At 39.6% G+C, this 20,448-nt stretch overlaps 1 protein-coding gene across 4 annotated transcripts in view; it reads left to right on the top strand.

Annotated features, from left to right (window-relative positions):
- Positions 1 to 20,448, top strand: part of LOC109914264 (contactin-4-like) — a 1,378,312-nt gene that overhangs the window by 93,496 nt on the left and 1,264,368 nt on the right. For 2 of the 4 annotated variants that reach the window (XM_048606645.1, XM_048606642.1), the window contains one exon: positions 4,925 to 4,987. The exons of 1 other annotated variant lie outside the window; for it this stretch is intronic. The gene's annotated coding sequence lies outside the window, so the exon portion shown is untranslated. Of the gene's footprint in view, positions 1 to 4,701; positions 4,802 to 4,924; positions 4,988 to 20,448 lie in introns of all 4 variants that reach the window. One more of the 4 variants, XM_048606643.1, reaches the window with a different exon arrangement.

Below are 20,448 nucleotides of genomic sequence, written 5' to 3'. Positions count from 1 at the left end.
TACTTAACAATCATTCCATTTGTATAGCTATTTTATTCTTTTTCTTCTTGAATTCTCTGCCCAAAGACAGGACTGACCGTGCCACAGTCTTCACTGTGGGTAAGGTCGGAAGGCATGTCTCAAATCTACCTCCACCTGATCAGGGATTGAACCCCTCGCTGTGAACAGCAATCTGATCCACACTGGCCAACTCAGCCAATCAGTGCCTTAGAGTCAAAGTTGCTGTGGAAATATATACTTGCGTGTTGTAGCCTGTAGTATTGAATGGTGATGGTGAAAACACCTATTTGTTTACATCATGTGGCTGAACTCTCTTACCATCTGCCGTTGACACACACTAGAAGGATCTACAAGCTCGTACTACACTCTTCGCTCCATTACATCTCCCTTCAATGTCAGTTTCTCAGTTAGGACCTAAAATTGGATCTTCTGGCTCAAATGCAGGGATATTACTCACTATGCCACAATACGTCCAGCTATCTTATTTGAAGAACGTATATCTGAAAACTCCACTTCGTCCATTTCAACTAATAAGAGCTGTAACCTTACTGGAGGTTCAGTCATGAATGGTAAACTGAGCAGTATGTGCAGCTTTGTTACCTGGAGAAATGCTTGCTCACACCAAGTGTGGTGTTAATTCATCCAATCTAAATATACATATTCACCATTGCCTTCAAAAATTGAAAGAATCTGCTTCCACTGCTTTTTGAAGAAGAAAGTCGCAAAGACTCTCAACCCTTTCTCTTCATCTCCGTCTCAAATGAGAAACATTTTATTTTTAAGCGGTGACAGCTAATTCTAGATCCGCCGTCAGGAGGAAACATCCTTTCCATACCCACCCTGTCAAGACTCCTCAAGATTTTCTACCTGTCAATCAAGTCGCCTCTTACTTTTGAAAAGTCCATTGGATACAAGCCTAGCCTGCCCAACCTTTCTTCTTCAGATGTACCTGCCCATTCTATGTACCGTTTGGTACACCTTCTCTGAATTGCCTCCAATACATTTGCACCTTTCCTTAAATATGGAAACCACTATTGTACATAGGACTCCAGATGTGGTCTCGCCAATGCCATGTGTAACTGAAACATAACAACGTTACTTTTGTATTCAATTCCCCCATAATAAACAATAATATTTCTCCAGGTAACAAAGCTGCACATGCTGCTTTATTACATGCTACACCTGAATAGTAACCTTTTGTGTTACATTCATTGGGCCACATAGATCCCTCTGCATCTCAGAGGTCTAATTTTTCACTGTTTAGATAATGTTCTTTCTAAATAAGCTTCTTCCTGCCAAAATAGAAAATATCTTATTTGCCCGTATTATAGAACTTCTGTCCCACTCTTTGCCCAATCACTGAACCTGTTTAAGTCTATGTTGGATTTTTGACAGAGAGCAGTCAAGGGTTTATGAGAAGCAAACAGGAAAGTGGGGTGGATTAAAATTAGATGATCTCTTTATAATCTCAAATGGTACAACAGGCTCAAAGGCTGAATTGCTTATTTCTCCATGACCAATGTTCCTGAAATATTACCATCTCAAGAAGTGAACTTGCAGTTTCTCAAGTTTCATGATATGCATAAGTCCCTGTTTTGTATTTGTCTGGCTAAGAATAATCATTGATGGAAAGAGGCAATTTTAGCAGATCCTCGAATGAATGATGCCAATTGATCATAAAGCAGTATCAAGTCATGCTAAGTAAATTTCACTGAAGTACACAAAGTTTTGATAGTACGGACTTTACATTGCACAACTTATAATATCACTGCAGTCACATTTTTGATGACATCAGGAAAATGATTAGGTTATAAATTTTCCAATTTTTTTTAACCTTTTTGCTTTTCCACTCAGGAAATGATTCAGAGCCATTCTCAGACACATCAAGATAACTTCCAAAAGGTTACTTTTACAGCTGGAGTTTGCTGATCAAGCACAGCCATTTTAAAAACAAGTCTGAAGTTATCCACATATTCAGTTCTTGATCTTTGAATTTCATTGCAATCATACATGATACAGAAACAGAAACAAAAACAGAAATTCTTGGAAAAGCTCAGCAGGTCTGGCAGCATCTGTGGAGAGAAATTGGTGTTAACGTTTCGCGTCCAGTCTGACGAAGGGTCACCTGAACTGAGACATTAACTCTGATCTCTCTCCATAGGTGTTGCCAGACCTGCTGAGCTTTTCCAGCAATTTCTATTTTTGCCTCTGACCGCATCCACAGTTCTTTCGGTTTTCATTTATGATTCAGTCTGGTTTGTCTTAAATGAGTAAAATGATTTTTTTTTATGTGGCCATACTTTCTAAAACAAAATATGTATATAAATAGGAACCCAGAGAATGAACTGTTAGGCCGTTATTTTTTCTCACCTTTCTTTTCCAGTGTTAACATATTGGTGACAATGAGATGTTATTTGCACCATAGAAAGGCAAAAATGCTGTGTTTTAGCATAACAGTGCTTGACCTATTAAGATTCCCTTTATACGTTCTTGGTTCATGGCACAAAAATGGCACATGGTAAACATTGAACAAAAAAAGACACCATAAATGTCAGAGTAAGAAGTTCAATTACAGAAGTCATGCCCTTTAGGAGATGCATTCCTGTCTCTCTTATAGCACAAAAGCTTTGTTGTATAAGGTCAATATAACAGAAGAGTAAGGAATCTATAATTCATGACTTTTAGGCAGAATATTCCGGTGTTCATCTGACTCAAATGCATGACAATAATTTCAGTGAATCTCTGAGAAATAAATAGATATCATGTCACAGAAGATCATGAACTCTTGGACGAGATAATATGGATGCGTTTCAAAAAGAAACTTAAAAAATAATGACTCAGTATATTGAAATGTTGGGAATCTGTAATTGAAAGCAGAAAATATTGACAATCAGCAGCCCAGCCAACTTCTGTGGAGGGGAAAACAGTCAGCATTTTAAAATGATAACTTTTTTTCGCACTGGAAACAAATATTAAATGTGATGGATTTAAGTAATTGAAGGTGGTGGGAAGGTAGAGAAAGAACAAAAGAGAGGATCTGTAATCAGGAAGAAGACAGGAGAGGTTCAATAACAATAGACTTTGTGGTGAAGGGTCAAAAAGAGTAGTAATGGAACAAGTAAAGAAACAAAAGATGTGGCTAATGGAGGTATGAATGGTAGAATGGTTTACAGCTGCTGATTAAAAGCGAAATAAGCCAAAAGCCACAATAAAATTGATTTGGTACAAAGAGGAAATGAAACAATTTTGAATTAGAGATTAAGGCCTGAAGTTGTTGGACTTGGTATTGAGTCTAGAAGAATACAATGCTGATGTGAGAGCGAGGCAGCTGCTCTGAAAGCGAAGGTTGCGTTTCAATGGAATAGCAAGTATGAGAAGAAGGTGGAGAGTCAAAATTAAAGGTGGAAAGAAGCTTAGAATCATGCTTACTGACTGAATTAATATCTTTCACAAAGTGATCATGCAATTTGTTTGGTTTCCCACTTGCAATGCTATTTTCCTTTTATTGTTTATTCCATCACAGTGCTTGATATAATCCTTGGCCATGTTTGTCCCATTTCCATGTTTGTCCCATTTCCTGTATTTCGACCCTGTAGACTACCCCTTCTAACAAAAACATTGATGAATTCTTCCTTGTCTTCACCCTCCGTAACAACCTATGTGTTCAGTGGATTGTTCTGTCATTTCACCAACCCCAGTGTGATACCACCATCTCACACAGTTTCTGACGTATTAAAATGATCGGTTAAAATTGAAATTTAGTTGTTATCACTATCATAACATGAATTATATGGCAGACTGAAGGAAATCTGTTCTGTTTGACTGCACTGATTATTGTGTACAAACTCACAAAGGAACCAATGATGCTAATGTATCTATCAATGTATTATTCAGTAAGCAAACATTCCATTTTTACGGAAGAGAATTATGCACTGTTTATCAATGCTATTAGCTTCATTTGAAAAAGCATTTTCTTTTAGATTTAGATTCTTTAGATCTGTAAATCTTCAATTGTTTTAACATTTAAAAACCTAATCGTGCTTGGCATTTCCACCGAACTGTGAACATTGAAAAGCAGACCAATTCAAATTTACATTATTTATTTGAATATTTGACCTTGCTTTTTCAAAGGATGATGAAAGATCTTTAAGACAAAAGGAGACTCCATCTGTTTCTTGACAGGACCATTCAGTTTGAAACTTTCATCAAACTTTACATTGAACAGCCGGGTCGAGCACAGTGACACCCTCCTATCACTCAAGTAACCACACAACAAATGTGCCATCTGCTGAAACCTTATGGTGGTATTTAGTTTTATAATCAATTGAATGAGTGGATCTGCCCTTTTATCGGCTGAATGTTTATATTGGCAATAATTACTCAATGTATCTAGCGAGCCAGCCTGAGGGAATGATGAGAACTATGTTCAATGTTCTCTCCAGACTGAATTGAAAGGACCTCTTAAGTTAAACATGTTCCCATTGCAATTTTCCTCCAGTGCAAGAAAATAACCCCTGTAATTTTGCTTCAGAGAGTTTTCAAGCTGCCAAATTTTGATGTCAAGTGAAATTGTGGTGCTCTAACTGGCAGTGTCATCCTCCTCTGAAATTCTTGATGTGTCAAATCAGAGCTAAAAGAATTCCCTTTTCTGAATATTATTCAGCATTCTTTTGTTTAAACCTGTTTGTTTTTGGGATCTAGATGATGCCTCTTGACAGGACGAAAATTATTGTCCATCCCATTGACCTCAAAGTAGCAGAGAATCTTCTGATTGTTGAAGGTGGTGATTTCATTAGTGAAGGTATTCCATCTCTGCTGCTACATACGGAATTTGTGTCTATTGATATGGAAGAAGTAATACTGATTAATGTCTTTGTCATTGGAATACGAGTGTCAGAGGGGAACTTTGTTTCTGTGTTCACAGTATTGCTGCAGTTGCGCTCAGTTGCAATCCAGAAGAGATGCAGTTCTTGTGAAAGGGAATGAGGTGAGTTGCTACAACACATCTTGCAGCTCAAGCATAATATATTTATGGTGAACCTTTGATACAGAAAGTTGACACTGGCGAGGTTTTTCTGATCAGAGGTGGAAGGATGGTATTCTACATTTATCATGCTGACAGCTGGTCTCAAGGTTTTTTGTACTTTCAGTAGCAGTTTGCTGTACTTGGAGACAGCGCCTTATACAAAGGGCTCTTGGGCACTTATGAACAGGACAAGCAAGGCATGGTTCTTCAACCAATTAGGCTGCAGAATCCTCACTGAGTTGTGCAGTGTTAATCAGGGAGCAAAAATTAATTTTAATTGACTGTGCAGTCATGACCAGAAAGCAAAATAAAGGGCAGGTTTTAATGTTCCCCAATAAATCATGTTAAATGCGTGCCTGCCCAACTGACAGCCCTTGTCCTCATGGCAATCATAATAAAACAATGGATGGAGGGGACAGGAGCTGAGATGGGAGCCAGGTGGCTCCCCACCTAAGTTCCAACTGAGGCCCATTTAAACACCTCCTCCTGCTGCTGACCACAATGAGAGGCACCAAGAAAAGCCCTTTCCAAGAGGTCAGACGGGCAGGTTTACATGCATAGGCAGGCATCTGGTCCCTTTTTACCTAGCCATAGGAGAGGTCGTCAAGGTATAATTACTCGATGTTGCCGAGCCGCACTGCCCTCTCCCAATCTCTCACATCATTCCCTCGTTCCCGTTACCTACTCCTTGTCAACCCCCAAGTATGTGGAATTTTTCCAAATTACCTTAGATCACTTCTTCATTGGTCAGTTACAGTCTTGACAGTGGCCACTGCTTCTGCTGGTGGTGTTGGTCCATTGAGAGTGGATGGCCTCTCGATATGCTGGTACCTTTGAGGCAGGACCTCTTGCCCTTGAGGGGGAGAAATTAAATTAGGAGAGAGTAGAGAGACAGGAAATGTTTTAAAATAAGTTTTAAAATCTCCATCGCTAACTCTGAAAGTTTGAGATTCCTCATTTATGAAGTCCAATTTTAAGTACCAGTGACAATAATGATATTATCAAACTATTAAAAATTTACTTGTATTGCAATGAGCAATTTCCTTTTTCTTTCAGTCTTTGGGAACTAACAGGTAGTAACACCAATACCATGTGTTTAAGTAGACGTCAGTGCAAGTCTACTGGCAGGATTTGAATGAAGCTGAGCCTATAAATCAGTAACGGTTAAGGGGACAACAATTGCAGATTTCAGCTTAGTTATGCAAGTACAGATTCTAGTTTTTGCAGGTCTTTCTTACTTCCGAAAAACCATCAGCACTGACTGGAGAATAATGATGGGACAATCGAAGTCTTGAATCTAGTGACAAGGATGCCATGCAAATAATTTCCTTTAGGCTGGGGAGCTCTGAGCTTCTTGTAGTTGCAATCGCACAAGTAAGGAACAAATATTCAATCACAATCCTCACTCGTTGATGGTGAATAAAGATCATTGGGTGTGAGCAGCTAATGGGAGAGGATGCATCCTTTGACCTGTTCTGTTTGCTGTAGCATTGTTGGATGTAGTTCCTGTAAGTTTTTGGTTGAAAATTGATGTACCCCCTTCAAATTGTTGATCCTGGGTGAATCAATGACTTTGAATATAAAAGGGAGATGGCTGATCTCCCCATCTACCAGTAAAATAAAGCAAATGATTCTATTCATTTGAAACACGCAAACTTGGAGATGATCAAGGACGTATTTTAAATTGAGTTGCTTCATTATTTTGGAGTTGCAAGTGAAACTGAATGTAGATTCATCAGCGAACAGCCCCAACTCTAAATAAGACTTCTTGGTTTATGTAAAATAATGTGAAAAATACCTTGCGATGAACACTACTTGTTGAACCCCGCAAAATGGTTCCTTTTCTTTTCCCAAAGGTAGTCTATGGAAAAGGAGTGAAGGTGAGGCAGTGGATGTGGCACAGTTAGAGTTCAACGATGTATCAGGAAAGGCGGTACTTGAATGAGAGGAAATCAATCAAAATTCTTCAAAATAATTGATACCATAAACTTTGGAGAATAGAACCAGAGGGATCCCGCAGTGAATTGTTTTAGCATCTCTTCAGTTTGTTGTCCTTTGAAAAGTACTGAAGCTGGAGATACACTGATTTTGCTTGATATTGATGTAAACTGATGTTGTCTGACTTTGCAGATGGCACAGAACTAATGAGACAATCTCCAAAACTGAATATCAGAAGCATTTTCACACCTTTAGCTTGAAGTAGGCGGTTGATAGATGAAATTCAATGCAGACAAGTGCTTTTATCTGTGCATGGGGACAAAAATATCCCATAAGTGACTGTTACTTAAATGGAAAGGACCTAATATGGATGAACAGAAACAGATTAGGGTACTGGTTGACAATTAATTTGAAGCAATTGCAAAACTATTTGGCAACGGTGAATGAAACAAATCGGATGTCGTGATGCATTAGTGGGTCAATCTCGAGCTGTGAGGTAATGCTGCCATGTTATAAATCACTGAAAGAATGACAATATAACTCTAAGTCAGGATGGTGAGTAGAATTGAGGGGAACTTGTAGGTGGTGATTCTCCCATGCATCTACTGCCTGTGTCTTTTTAGATGGTAGAGGTCATGTAGGATTTGGAACATTCTGTCTAAGAAGCCTTGGTGAATTTCTGCAGTGCACCTTGTAGACAGTATGTACTGCAGCTACTATGTCCCGGTGGTGGAATTTTTTAAAACTGATATGCAGCTGATTAAATGAGTTCCTTTATCCTGGATGATTTATCGCTTTTTGACTGTTGTTGAAGCTGTACTCATCCAGGCAAGTAATGAGTATTCCTTCACACTCCGGCCTTCTACCTTTTGTAGATGGTGGACAAGTTTTGGTGAGTCAGGAGGTGAGTTACTTCCTGCAGGATTTCTAACCTCTGACCTATTCTTGTAGCACAGTATTTATATAGTTGGTCCAGTTCTATTTCTGGTCAGTGGTCATTCCCAAGATGTTGATAGTAGAGAGATTCAGTGATGGTAATTCCATTGAGTGTCGAGCAATGATAGTTAGATTCTATCTTGTTGGAGATGATCATTGCTTGGCACTTGTGTGGTGTGGATGTTACTTGTCACATGTCACCCAAGCCTGAATGTTGCCCAGGCCTTGCTGCATTTGGGCAAAGATAACTTCAGTATCTGAGGAGTCATGAATGGCGCTGAACATTGTGCGCTCATTGGCGAACATCCCCACTCTGACCTTGTGATAAAAACAATGAATGAAACAACTGAAGATGGTTTGGCCTAGGACACCATCTAGAGAAACTCCAGCAGACATGTCCTGGAGTTGAAATGACTGACCTCCATCAGCCACTACCATCTTCCTTTGTGCTAGTTAGAGGAATATCAGTAATAGGAGCAGGAGTGGGCCATTCAGCCCTTCAAACCTGCCCTGCCATTATATAAAATCACTGTCGACATGAACTAGGCCTTTATCTTTTGTGCCAGCACCTCATAGCCCTGAAATCCTCAATATTTCAGAAAATCAAGTTACCCCCACTAAATAGTTTATGATGTAGCCTCTCCAAACCTGAGGTGGACAATTCTGGACATTCATCACTTTCCGAGAGAAGAAATTCCTTTGTACCTGAATTTTGAATGAGTGTCCTCTTATTTGCTTGTTCAAGATTCCTCCACTCGTGGAAACATCTCACCATCTAACCTGTCAAGCCTCTTAAGAATCTTGTGTGTTTCAACTGGATCTTTCTTCATTCTTCTAAAGTCTAAAGAACAGAAGCATTCTTGATTGGTCAACCACTTCATCCTGAAAATCAGCTGAATGAATCTCTCTTTTTGAGCTGTCTCCAATGTCCATATGACCTTCAATATTGGGACCAAAACTGTGCACAGTACTCCAGCTACTGCCTCACCAACACACTTTACAGTTGTCACAAGAATTGCTTATTTTTAAATTCAACTCCGAAAAATAAAGATCAAGATTGCATTTACCCACTTCATTACTTGCTGCACCTACATGCTAACTTTTTGTGTTTCATGCACAAGTACACCCAAATCACTCCACGCTAAAATTTATTTGGATTTTCTTTTGCCCAAGATTCAACATTTTTGTATCTCCTTGCAGACTCCTTAAGTCCTCAACATGACAAGTCCTGTCACCTGATTTCTCTTTCACAAATCCATATGGAGTTTGTCTGCATTTAGATGTTCTGAATGTCCTGATATTTCTTCCTTAATAATGTACTCTAGCATTTTGCCGATGATATTTGTTAGACTAACTTGCCAATAGTTTCCTGCTTTCTGTCTCTCTCCTGTCTTGAACAGGGGTGTCTCATTGTAAAACAGCCAATCTGCTAGAATGCTCCAGGAAACAAGTGAGTTTGGAGTTTTGGACTATTTCGACCGATGTCTGCACTAACCCTGCAGCCACTTCCTTTAAAACCCTTGGATGTGAGCTATCAGATCCTGGAGACTGGTTGTCTTCATTTCCATCAGTTTGTCAACCACTTTGTCCTCGGTGATAGAGACTGCTTCAGGACCTTTTGTCCTTTTGGAACCTTACTTATCTTTGGAATGTTCAGTGTGTAGGAACGCTGAAATATTAGTTTGAATTATCTGCCATTTTCATGTTCCTCATGATCAATTCTCCAAGAATCCACAGTCACTTGAGCTATTCTCTTTATTTTCACATCTACGTAGAAGCTCATGCTGTTAGCTTTTCTATTTCTTGCCAATTTACTTTCATAGCCTATTTTCTCCCTTTTTTATTTATGGTATAATCATCCAGCGCTGGGTCTTTCAAAAATCCCAATCATCTGGCCTATGATGAGTTTTCACTGCTTTATATGCCTTAGTTTCTGATTGAATACTTTCCTTGGCTGCTTTTGTTAACTAAAGGTGGCTTGTCTTTCTCATTTGAGTCCTTTTATTTTAAACCAGAATACATTTTTGCCAAGAGTTATGAGATAACCACTTTAACATCTGCCAGTGCTCATCTACTGACCTTCCCCTGCGTCTGTTTTCCCAGCCTGCTTTCGACACTTCTTTCTTCATACCTCTGTAATTACCCTCATTTAAGCTGAGGGCATTGGCTTGAGACCCAAGTTGCAATCCCTCAAACTGAATTTGAAATTCCACCGTGTTGTGCTTATGAGCCCTTGGGGGATCCTTAACTCAGAGTTCTCTTTTATTAATCCTAGCTGATTTCACATTCCTAGATCTAAAATAGCCTGCGTCAGTTGCGCAATATACTGCTGTAAGAAATGATCCCTGATGCAGTTTAAAACATTGTCTTCCATGTTAGTCTTACCTATTGGATTTGCCCAATTGATATGCAAATTAACATTAACCAAGACAATTTTAGTGCTCTTCCCCATACCTCCAATATTTCCTGATGAATGTTTTGACTTAATACAAGAAAACTCTGCAGTGCCCTGTGGATAAAACCCAGCTGTGACTTCTTTACTTAGCTATTCTTTATTCATATCCAAACTGCTTTCACATCATGATCCATTGCATGTAAATCACTATTCACCACTACATGGATGGCTTCCTTTATGAACAGCATCTCTTTTTTTCCCTTGTATCTTTGCTTTTTGCCTATTTTCCTGGAACGTTGAATCCACTTGAATATTAAGTTCCCGGTCTTATTCATTCTGCAACCGAAGTTCCGTGACACATATCAATTCATATTCATCAGCTGTGCTGTCAACACATCTACCTTGTTAGAAATACTGCATGCATTCAGATAAAGTGCCTTAATGTTTGATTTGTTTCCATTGTTACTTATTCTGATTCTAATTGCTGCTGCACTCTTCTGTCTGTATTATCTGCCCTTTTCTTGTACACTTCGATTATCATCCACCTCTTCACTACCTTACATCTCTGGTCTCTCATTTCTTTTCTTTTTGACTTTTTAAACTTGCCTTTAATTGAGCCCTCTCCCTACTAATTAGTCCAAAGCCCTGTCTACAATTATAGCTGTACAATTTGCCAAGACACTGGTCCCAGAATGATTCAAATGAGACTCAAACTAATACTTTGCCCAGTACTGGTGCCAATGCCCCATGAACTGGAGCCCATTTCTCCCATACCAATCTTTAAACCACATATTTACCTCTCTCATCTTATCTACATAATTCTAATTTGCATGTGAATCACTGAGTAGTCTGGAGATTATTACTTTTGTAAATGTGCTCTTTAGTATGGTCACAAACTGCTTGTAATCCCTGAGCAGAAACTTTTTCTTAGTCCTACCTATGTCATTGGTATCTATCCCTCGAAACATTTTTCTATTCATGTACCTATCCAAATGTCTTTTAAATGTTGTAACTGTACCTGCATCTACCATTTCTTCTGACAGTTTGTTCCATACACGAACCACCCTCTGTGTGAAAGTGTTGCTCCTTCGGTCTCTCTTCACATCTTGCTCTTCTCACCTTAAAAATATGCCCCTCTGTTTTGAACTCCCTACGCAAGGGAAAAGACCTTCTCTATTCCCCTTAACTGTGCCCCTCATGATTTCCTTCTTAAACTACTGCCATCTTTTGGGGCTTTAGGGACACCCACAGTGCCATTAGGTTGTTTAAGCATTTTGATACAATGGAGTAGCTTACTAGACCGTTTCAGAGGGCAGGGAAGACTCAACTCTGTATTGTTCTTGGTCTGCAGTATGTTTTCTCCAAAGTAATTATTCTCCTATTACTATTAGATTTACCTTTTCTCCCGCTGACTTGAATGGCATTCCGTACCAATATGCATGGCTTTGTTTATTCAACCTCCCTGCAATCTGTGCCCTCGTTCACACTGGGAGCAAGAATCTCATATCAGTTGGATCAAGGCATGGGCTGAGGCTCCTCCATTGCTAAATTCTGGATCCCCAAACCCCTTTCATTCACCATTCACACCCTCCTGTTTCTGACCACAGATCTAATTTGATGTAATTAATCTAAGGGGTATGACTATCTCCTGAAATACAGTGTCCATGTCACATCCCGTCCTTCATCGAGTCATGGAGGTTGGTCCATCAGGTCTGCGTCAGTCAAAAACAAGCACCTGATTATTCTAAACTCATTTTCAGCTCTTGGCACATAACCTTGTATGCTCTGGAATTGCAAGAGTGCACATAAATATTTCTCAAAAGCTACGAGGGTTTCTGCCTCTACCACCCTTTTAGACAGTGAATTCCAGATTGCCCCAATACCCTCAGGATGAAAAGAATTTTCCTCACATCCGCTCTAAACCTCTGGCTCCCTACTTTAAACTATGCCTCTGCTCATTCATCCCTCCCCCAGGTGGAGTGTGCCTGGGTCACAGTGTCCACGGCTCACGCTCCAGTTCCTAAACTATGATCTGAAGATCCTTTAAGCAACCAACATTGTCACTGTTGTTCGTATCAGCACCTACCAGCTCCAGTTTACTAAACCTGCAAAGTGTCATCTGCCCAGCAGTCTCTATTTTATTTAATTACTGAATTAAATTGGATGTTGTTTTTTTTTTGTTTAAAAAGTGTATTTCTTAACAGTACTCTTTCAGCAGCAGTAACATCTCTTATTTAAACCACTTGACCAATCAAAAGAGATGTGCAAGAAATAACCAATGATCGCTTAGCTGTTTTTCTTCAGCTCGGACAGATAGAAGCAGGTTGAAGGGGTTCTGTACTGTTAGTTTTTATGTCTGTCTCGTGCTGTCCTTTTTAATGCAAGTCCACTCTACCAGTCCCAGGTATGACCCCATCCAGTGCAGAATTTCCCCTGATTCCCATTGATTCTGAATATGGTGGGGGTCCTTTGATGCTGCAGTTGGTTAAGTTTAGCATTTTCGTGCACATTTCAGCAAGGACTGTAACATAATCAGGAACTGTGTGACCTTGCAAGAACCCAATCTGAGTGTCAGTGAGCATGTTATTGTTCGGCAAGTGCTGCTTGATAGCACTGTTGCTAACATTTTGCATCATGTTATTGATAATAGAGATTAGACTAGTGGGAGGCTAATTGACTCAAAAATACTAAATAAAAACCAAAAGAACTGCGGATGTTGTAAATCAGAAACAAAAACAGATGTTGCTGGAAAAGCTCAGCAGGTCTGGCGGCATCTGTGAGGAGAAATCAGAGTTGACATTTCAGGTCTGATGACCCTTACTCAGAATGGGAGGAAGGGCTCTGATGAAAGGTGACCAGACCTGAAATGTTAACTCTAAATTCTCATCACAGATGCTGCCAGACCTGCAGAGCTTTTCCAGCAACTTCTGTTTCTGTTTTTGTCACAAATTGACTGTTGGATTTATCCTACTTTTTGCATTGAGGACATACCTGGGAAATTTTCACATTGTTGGGTAGTTGCCAGTGTTGTAGCTGTACTGGAATAGCTTGGCTTCGAGCACAGCATGTTCTGGAGCACAAGTCTTTGACACAATTGCTGGAATGTTGGAAGAGCCCATTCGTTTTGCAGTAGACAGTGCCTTTCTTGATATCACATGGATTGAATAAAATCAGCTGAAGACTAGCATCTGTGATGTAACAGACTTGCGGAGGAGGCTGAGATAGATCATCTACTCAGCACTTCTTGCTGAAAATGTTTGCAAGTGCTTCAGCCTTGTATTTTGCACTGATGTGCTGAGGTTCTCTATCATTAGGGAGGGGGGCTGAGCTTCGTCCTCCACTGAGTTGTTTCATTATCTACCACCATGCATGATCATATTTTGTCAAGACTTCAGTGTGTAGATCTGAGCGATTTGACTGTGGAATTGCTAAACTCTACTTACAAATTGCTGCTTATGTTTTTGGCACATGAGTAGTCTAGAGTTGTAGCCTTACCAGGTTGATACCTCATTTTTGGATATGCCTGGTGGCTGCTCCTGACATGCTATTCTACACTATGTTGATAATGTTAGAGTGGGGGATATGCTGGGCCATGAGATTGCAGATTGAGTTGGGGTACAGTTCTGCTGTTGCCGATGGCCCACACCACTTCATGAATGACCAGTCTTAATCGTTAGATCAGTTGGAAATATGCCCGTTTAAACCAATAGGTACAGTGACGTTGGCGCACAGCAAAATGGAGAATATCATCAATGTGAAGATGAGACTTCCCCATTATGAGACCTGTGGAGTTGGCATTCTTAGGAGTACTGTCATGGACAGATGCATCTGTAGCAGGCAGACTGTTGAAGATGAAGTATGTTTCCCCTCTTGTTTCTTCACCATCTGCTGCAGACTCAGTCCAACAGTTGTGTCCTTTAGGACTTGACCAGCTTGTTCAACAGTGGTGCTTTTGTACCACTCTTAGTGATGGACATTGAAGTCACCACCCAAAGCACAAGCTCTGCCCTTTCTACACTTAGCGCTTCCTTCAAGTGGTATTCAACTTGGAAGAGTACTGATTCACCAATGAAGGATGCAGCAGATAGGTGGCAACCAGCTGGAGGTTTCTTTGTTCATATTTGACCTGATCTATGAGACTGCTTGATGTCCGGGATCAATGCTGAGGAGTCCCAGAACAGTTCCCTTCCAACATTATAACCCTGTGCCACTTAATTGTGGGTAAGGACATACCTATGGTTGGTGATCTGGAAGGTGTTGTACCATGACTCTGTCAGGTTATTGCTTGACCAGCCTGTGAAACACCGCTTCCAAATTTTCCATGAACCCGAGAAGTTCAGAATGGGGCCTTTGTAGGATGGACAGAGCTGTAATGCTGTTGTCATTTCTGGTGCCTGGATCTTTCACAGGTGGCCATCTGGTTTCATTTGTTTAGTGTAGTAACTTAAGCATGACACCACCGTACCCTTGTCTGACTGAAGTCATTTTATTCATAGAATTGATAGCTTAAATGTTGTGGCGCTACATGTTCCTCCGTGTTTAGAGTCATTCTATCTTCTGAGACTTGGACTTCCAGAAAATGCGGTGCAGTCTTGCTATAAATTGGACAAGTGTGAAGGAATGACCATCTCCAACAATAGAAAATACAAAATGCCATTTTAGTGTTTTCACTATTGAATTGCACAATTATGTACAACTTGGAATTGCAGTTGATAAGAAATTTAACTGGACCAATGATGTATGCGCTCTGGCTACAAGAGCAGGTCAGAATCTCCGAGCAACTGATTCATCGTCAGACTCTGCAGATCCTTTCCACCATCTGAAAATGTCAATTTTTTTTCATTCCGGGGATGAGGGCTGGGCCAGCATTCGAGAGAGGAGTATGATTGAATTTACTTAACTTGATTTAGATGAAAGCAAATCCAACCTCCAAGATGCTAAGCATTGTCCAGCACCCCTTCCATATCCAGTGCACTATGACTACTGTGTGCTATCTATATGAGGCACTGTGGCAGCTCACCAAGGCTTTGTTCACCGCATATCGAAAACCTACAACTTTGCAACCTGAAAGAAGATACAGAAATGCCGTCTCCTGCAAGCTTTTAAAATGTTATGGACAATTCTGTCATAGAAATGTATCATTCTTTCACTGTCACTGGATCAAAATATTGGAATTTCCCCTCTGACGATGGAATTATTTTAATGCAAGGACTGCTAAAATTAAGGAGGCAGCTCACCAGCACCTTCTCAAAGACTGTTGGGGCAAGACAACAAATGCTAGCCTTGCTAGCAATGGCCAGATCCTTTAAATTGAATATAAATAATCTGGCCAATAAATTTGTATTGCCTGGAATTTGTGAAGGATGGAAGAGAAAGCTGAGAGAGGGTTTAAAAATCGAATCTGGATATACTGGAACATCAGTCAAATTTTGGCAAAGGAACTAGGCCCAAAATGTTGACTGTCCTGCTCCTCTGATGCTGCCTGACCTGCTGTGTTCCTCCAGCTCCACACTGTATTGACTCTGACTCCAGCATCGGCTGTTCTTGCTATCTCCGAGTCTTCATTCCTACAGTCAATTCTACATGTAATATGGTCTTTGAATAGAATGGAATGAGTCCTTCACATGGCATGAATTTGCATTTATTCAATTTTGTATCAGGTAATTGTTTGGATCTCAAGCATTGTGTTTAATTGTGTCAGTTCTTCCGATATGAACCTTTTCAGATGGGTTCAGCAGAACTTTTATTTGATTACTATCCACAATGACTGTCAATATTGCCTGGCATTCTGAATGTTTAGAGATCTTTTACAAAAGAAAGCCATAATTCCTGTCGACAATTGTATATGCACCATGGTCTTGGAATAGAATGGGATGAGATTCCTTCATGTGGCACTCACATGTGACGTGGTTCAAGTTAGCTGTACTATCCAAATTATTTTAATTCAAATGATGCTGAATGCCTTCATTAATTTTATATTTTATTCAATTTTTTAGGGCGGCACGGTGGCTCAGTGGTTAGCACTGCTGCCTCACAGTGCCAGGGACCAGGGTTCGATCCCCTCCTTGGGCGACTGTGCGGAGTTTGCTCATTCTCCCCGTGTCTGTGTGGGTTTTCTCCGGGTGCTCCTGTTTCCTTCCACAGTCCAAAGATGTGCAGGGTAGGTGGATTGGCCATGCTAAATTGCCCGTAGTGTTCAGGGATATGTAGATTAGGGGGATAGGTCTGGGTGGGATGTTCTTTGTGTCGGTGTGGGCTTGTTGGGCGAAAGGGCCTGTTTCCACACTGTAGGGATTCTATGAAGCATATCTATGTTTAGATCTTCCTCACTGCATTGAATTGTGACAGTTCCTCAACATGTTTCATGTTTCTTAGTTTCTGCTTAAGATGGGTTAAGCAGAACTGACCTTAATTTGATTAATATCCCCAATGACTGTCCGTATTGCATGACATTCTAAATGTATAGAGATCTATTGCAAAAGAAGGGCTTCAAATCACAAAACAAAGTAATAAGGCAACAAGTTCACTTGCTGAGGCCATATGTGAACAAACATCAATTGATTTTTGACTTCAATTTAGGATTGTGTTAGTCTTTGTGAATGTTGCTCTGTCCCTCCATAGGGTGAACAGTTGCTGTGCTTGCTTCTGAGAAATTTCCTCCGAGATGACTGTTATAGTGTGAATTAATGTTAATTAGCCATTTTTATCATAACAAAGATCGAAGATGAGTTTAAGCATTGTTAATTAAGGAGAAGCTGAGGTTTTAATGGCATAGTAAATGATAATGGTGACTGAATGACCCCTCTGGTTTCCCAAAAAGGAGTTTTACAGGTGTTGAATCATCCACTTGAGAGGAAAATTAATGTTGCACAATCAAAAAGCAGTTTTTGTGTTTTGTTCCTGTATGTTTTTGTGTTAATCCTGTTTGGATACATGTTTTATATCCTTTGCATACTTTAAATGCAATTTGCATTTTTTTTTAATATAACGTCCTGCTTTGCTGTCTGTAATAATTCTTTGATTTGACAGAATGGCCATCTCCCTGCTGCTTGCCGTGTAACACAGACACCAGAGAATCCCTTTACAGGATGCCAAAGTTGAATTGAGTGGTGAAAGAGTTGAAAGCCCAAGTGCTGACTCCATTTAAGTCTGTGGACTGCTGCTTCAAGTTGATGCATGAATGTTAGTTACCAACAGTGGCACTAGCATGGGTTCTTCCTTCATCAGATTGGCAAACTGAAGTGCAGTCATTTGTGTGTTGGCTAACTCATGTTATGTTAATTCTGAATCTTCAAATATGTTTTTACAGGTGCATATTTAGTGTAGATTTGTTTTACTTTACTAACTTTGGTAAAATTCAGTTTGTTTAAAACCATGGTACCTTGTCGCTTTAGTCTCTTCACAAGCATCTGGAATTTTGAACACACTCTCTATTTTTAATGAAAAAAAGTTAGCCAAACGTGATTATAATTTGCTGGCTTCATCTGGAAACAAGGGTTTATTTGGCATTACAGATTAATATCTGTATTCCACCAACAGTTTTGTAGATAGGACTTACTGTCCAGGCATGATCTGCTGAAAGGATGTTCCAAATAAAGGAAAAAGGGGAAGAATGCAAGGATGAGTCTTGAAGATTTCATGTGATGGGGCTATCACTATTTCCTTTGCCGACTTGTGCCATTACTGTTGACAATTTGTTTTGAAGAAGTTAGTTGATGCTAGTTCATGCAACAATTGTACCAAATACCACGAAGATCAATTTGGACATTACCAAGAGTCATTTAAATGGTTAATATTCCCAAGTATGACATTTGGTACATATAATATGTGATTAAAATGCTGATATTGTGATTCTATCCAAAGCAAAAGTAAAGCAAGCAACTGTAAAATTAAAAGGAAAGGAAGACAACATTCACTGAGTCGCTTATTTATTTCCACACAAAGTTTAAGTTGTTACTTGAATTGACTGAGTGGACCACTCATGATGAGTCTTGCATGTCGGACTACCTTTCAGACTGTGAACTTCAATATGAAAGTAATTTATTTGGAGGAGGCTAAAAGGCTCCTCCGTACCATGAGGATAAAAGCTTGTAAACATTTTATTTTTTGTAAACATCACTGGCCAAGCCGACATTTATTGCCTGTTTCCAGCAAATGAAATGATGAGCTACCTTTTGAACCCTGCTGTTCATGTGTTGCAGACACAGCAGTCGTGCTGTTAAAAATGGAGTTAGAAGATTTTGACCCAGCAATAGTGAGGGAATAGTGCTATAGTTTCAAGTCATGGTGGTGTATAGCTTTGAAGGGAACTTGAATGTGATGGTGCTTCTGTGAGTTTACTGCCCTTGTCCGTCAGGGTCAGGAAGTTATGGGCTTGGAAGGTGCTTTTGTGAGTTGCTACGATACATCTTGTAGAAGGATAGGGTGCTAATCGAGTCAGTTGCTTTGTCTTCAGTGATATTGAATTTCTTGAGTTTGACATACACTTATTCAGGCAGGTGGAAAGTATTCTATCACATTCCTGCCTGTTGCCTTATTGATGGTAGACAAGCGTTGGGAATTCATAAAATGAGTGACTGGAACGTTTATCAGGCTGTAAACTGCTCTTGCAGTTGTATATTTGACAGAGATGGTCCATTTATGTTTTTGGTCAGTGGTAACACCAGGGTTTTGGTATGGACATAATGATCCATAATATGCTTGAAAGTTACAGAGAGGCTTAAGATAGCTCATGTTACTTATGTAGAAATTGTGAAGCACCTGTAGATCAGGGCTTTCAGATTTCCACATGGTTAAATGCTCAAATCTGAACGTTGCCATGCAGGATGTGCCATACCACTATTAACTTCATGAAAATAACAGCCTGCTGTCTGACTCAACATTGAATGGCATGAAATTACTGTATTTCTGTAGCAGATGTGAACTAAACTGTCCACACAAATGTAACTCTCACCATTTCAATGGGACTTTTTGTATCTTATGACACTGAAATTTAAGAAATCTGGAAAGTGAATCTAGTTAAGGGCAGATGTTTTTCACTTGCTTATTATGTCACAACATTGTTTTTGATAAGGTAAATCGCTCATAAGACTAATTTGAAGGGAACATTTTATTTTTGAATAAGAATTCGACAATGATCGAAATCATAACTGTTGCAGACAGTTGAATGACACACAGAATTTACACTTGGGTTATGCAATTGATTAATTTTACATTCAGTAAGTTTCTGTGTGTAAATGATTTCTGTATTTCACCGTAAAAAATATTGTGATTCTTTCCAAAAATCAAATCGCACTTAAACACGTGTGTCTCTATTTTGTATCTTCAACATTATTTGAAGTCCATAATCATTTATATCCAAGTTCAGTCCAGAGTTCAGACTCATTACAGTCTGCCCAATGTCACAGTTACCTCTAAGTCAGATGAACAGGGTCCTTTGCAACATGAACTCATTGATTCCAGTCCACTCGATGATAAACTTCATTGACTGTTGCTGTTTGAGATCAAAGAAGTGTTAAAGAATGTAAAGTTGACGATAATTGTGTATTTCGGGACAATAACCAGAAAATCTGTTTAATTGGATAACTCTCAGAGTCATTGGTGGCATTTTTTGATATGTAGGTGTCAGTGTCAAAGCAGGAAGTAGTGTAGAGTTGAACATTTTGTCATGAGGTGTGCAGCAGAATTGAATGGTTCAAACAAATGAAAGATGTTCAGCCAACGGTCTGGTCAATTGTTGTGCATTCAATTTATTTTCAAGAAGGTGAAAACCTTAAGAGCACATAGGTTAATGAGAACCTTTAAATAAATTCCAATTGTCATTGATTTGCCTTATTATCATAAAGGAGGAAGGGTTAGAGCAGGAAATTACGAGCTAGTCAGTGTAACCACAGAAGTGGGCCAGTTGCTAATGAGGGAGAATTCAGAGAGATGGAACATTATCTGCATTTGGATTAATCAGGATTGTCAGCAACGAAAAAAAAATCACTTGTTTTTAAGACTGTAAGACCACAACATGCAGGAGAAAAATTAGGCCATTTGGCCAATCGAGTCTGCTCCACCATTCAAGCATGACTGATGATGTTTCTTTATCTCCTGCCTTTTCCCCATAATCCATAAACATTACATTTGCCTTCCTAACTGTAACTGAACC

This window comes from Rhincodon typus, chromosome 16, assembly GCF_021869965.1.
Source record: "Rhincodon typus isolate 14 chromosome 16, sRhiTyp1.1, whole genome shotgun sequence".
In the NCBI taxonomy this organism is placed as follows: Eukaryota; Metazoa; Chordata; class Chondrichthyes; order Orectolobiformes; family Rhincodontidae; genus Rhincodon; species Rhincodon typus.
This window is presented reverse-complemented; position numbering and strand designations above follow the sequence as displayed.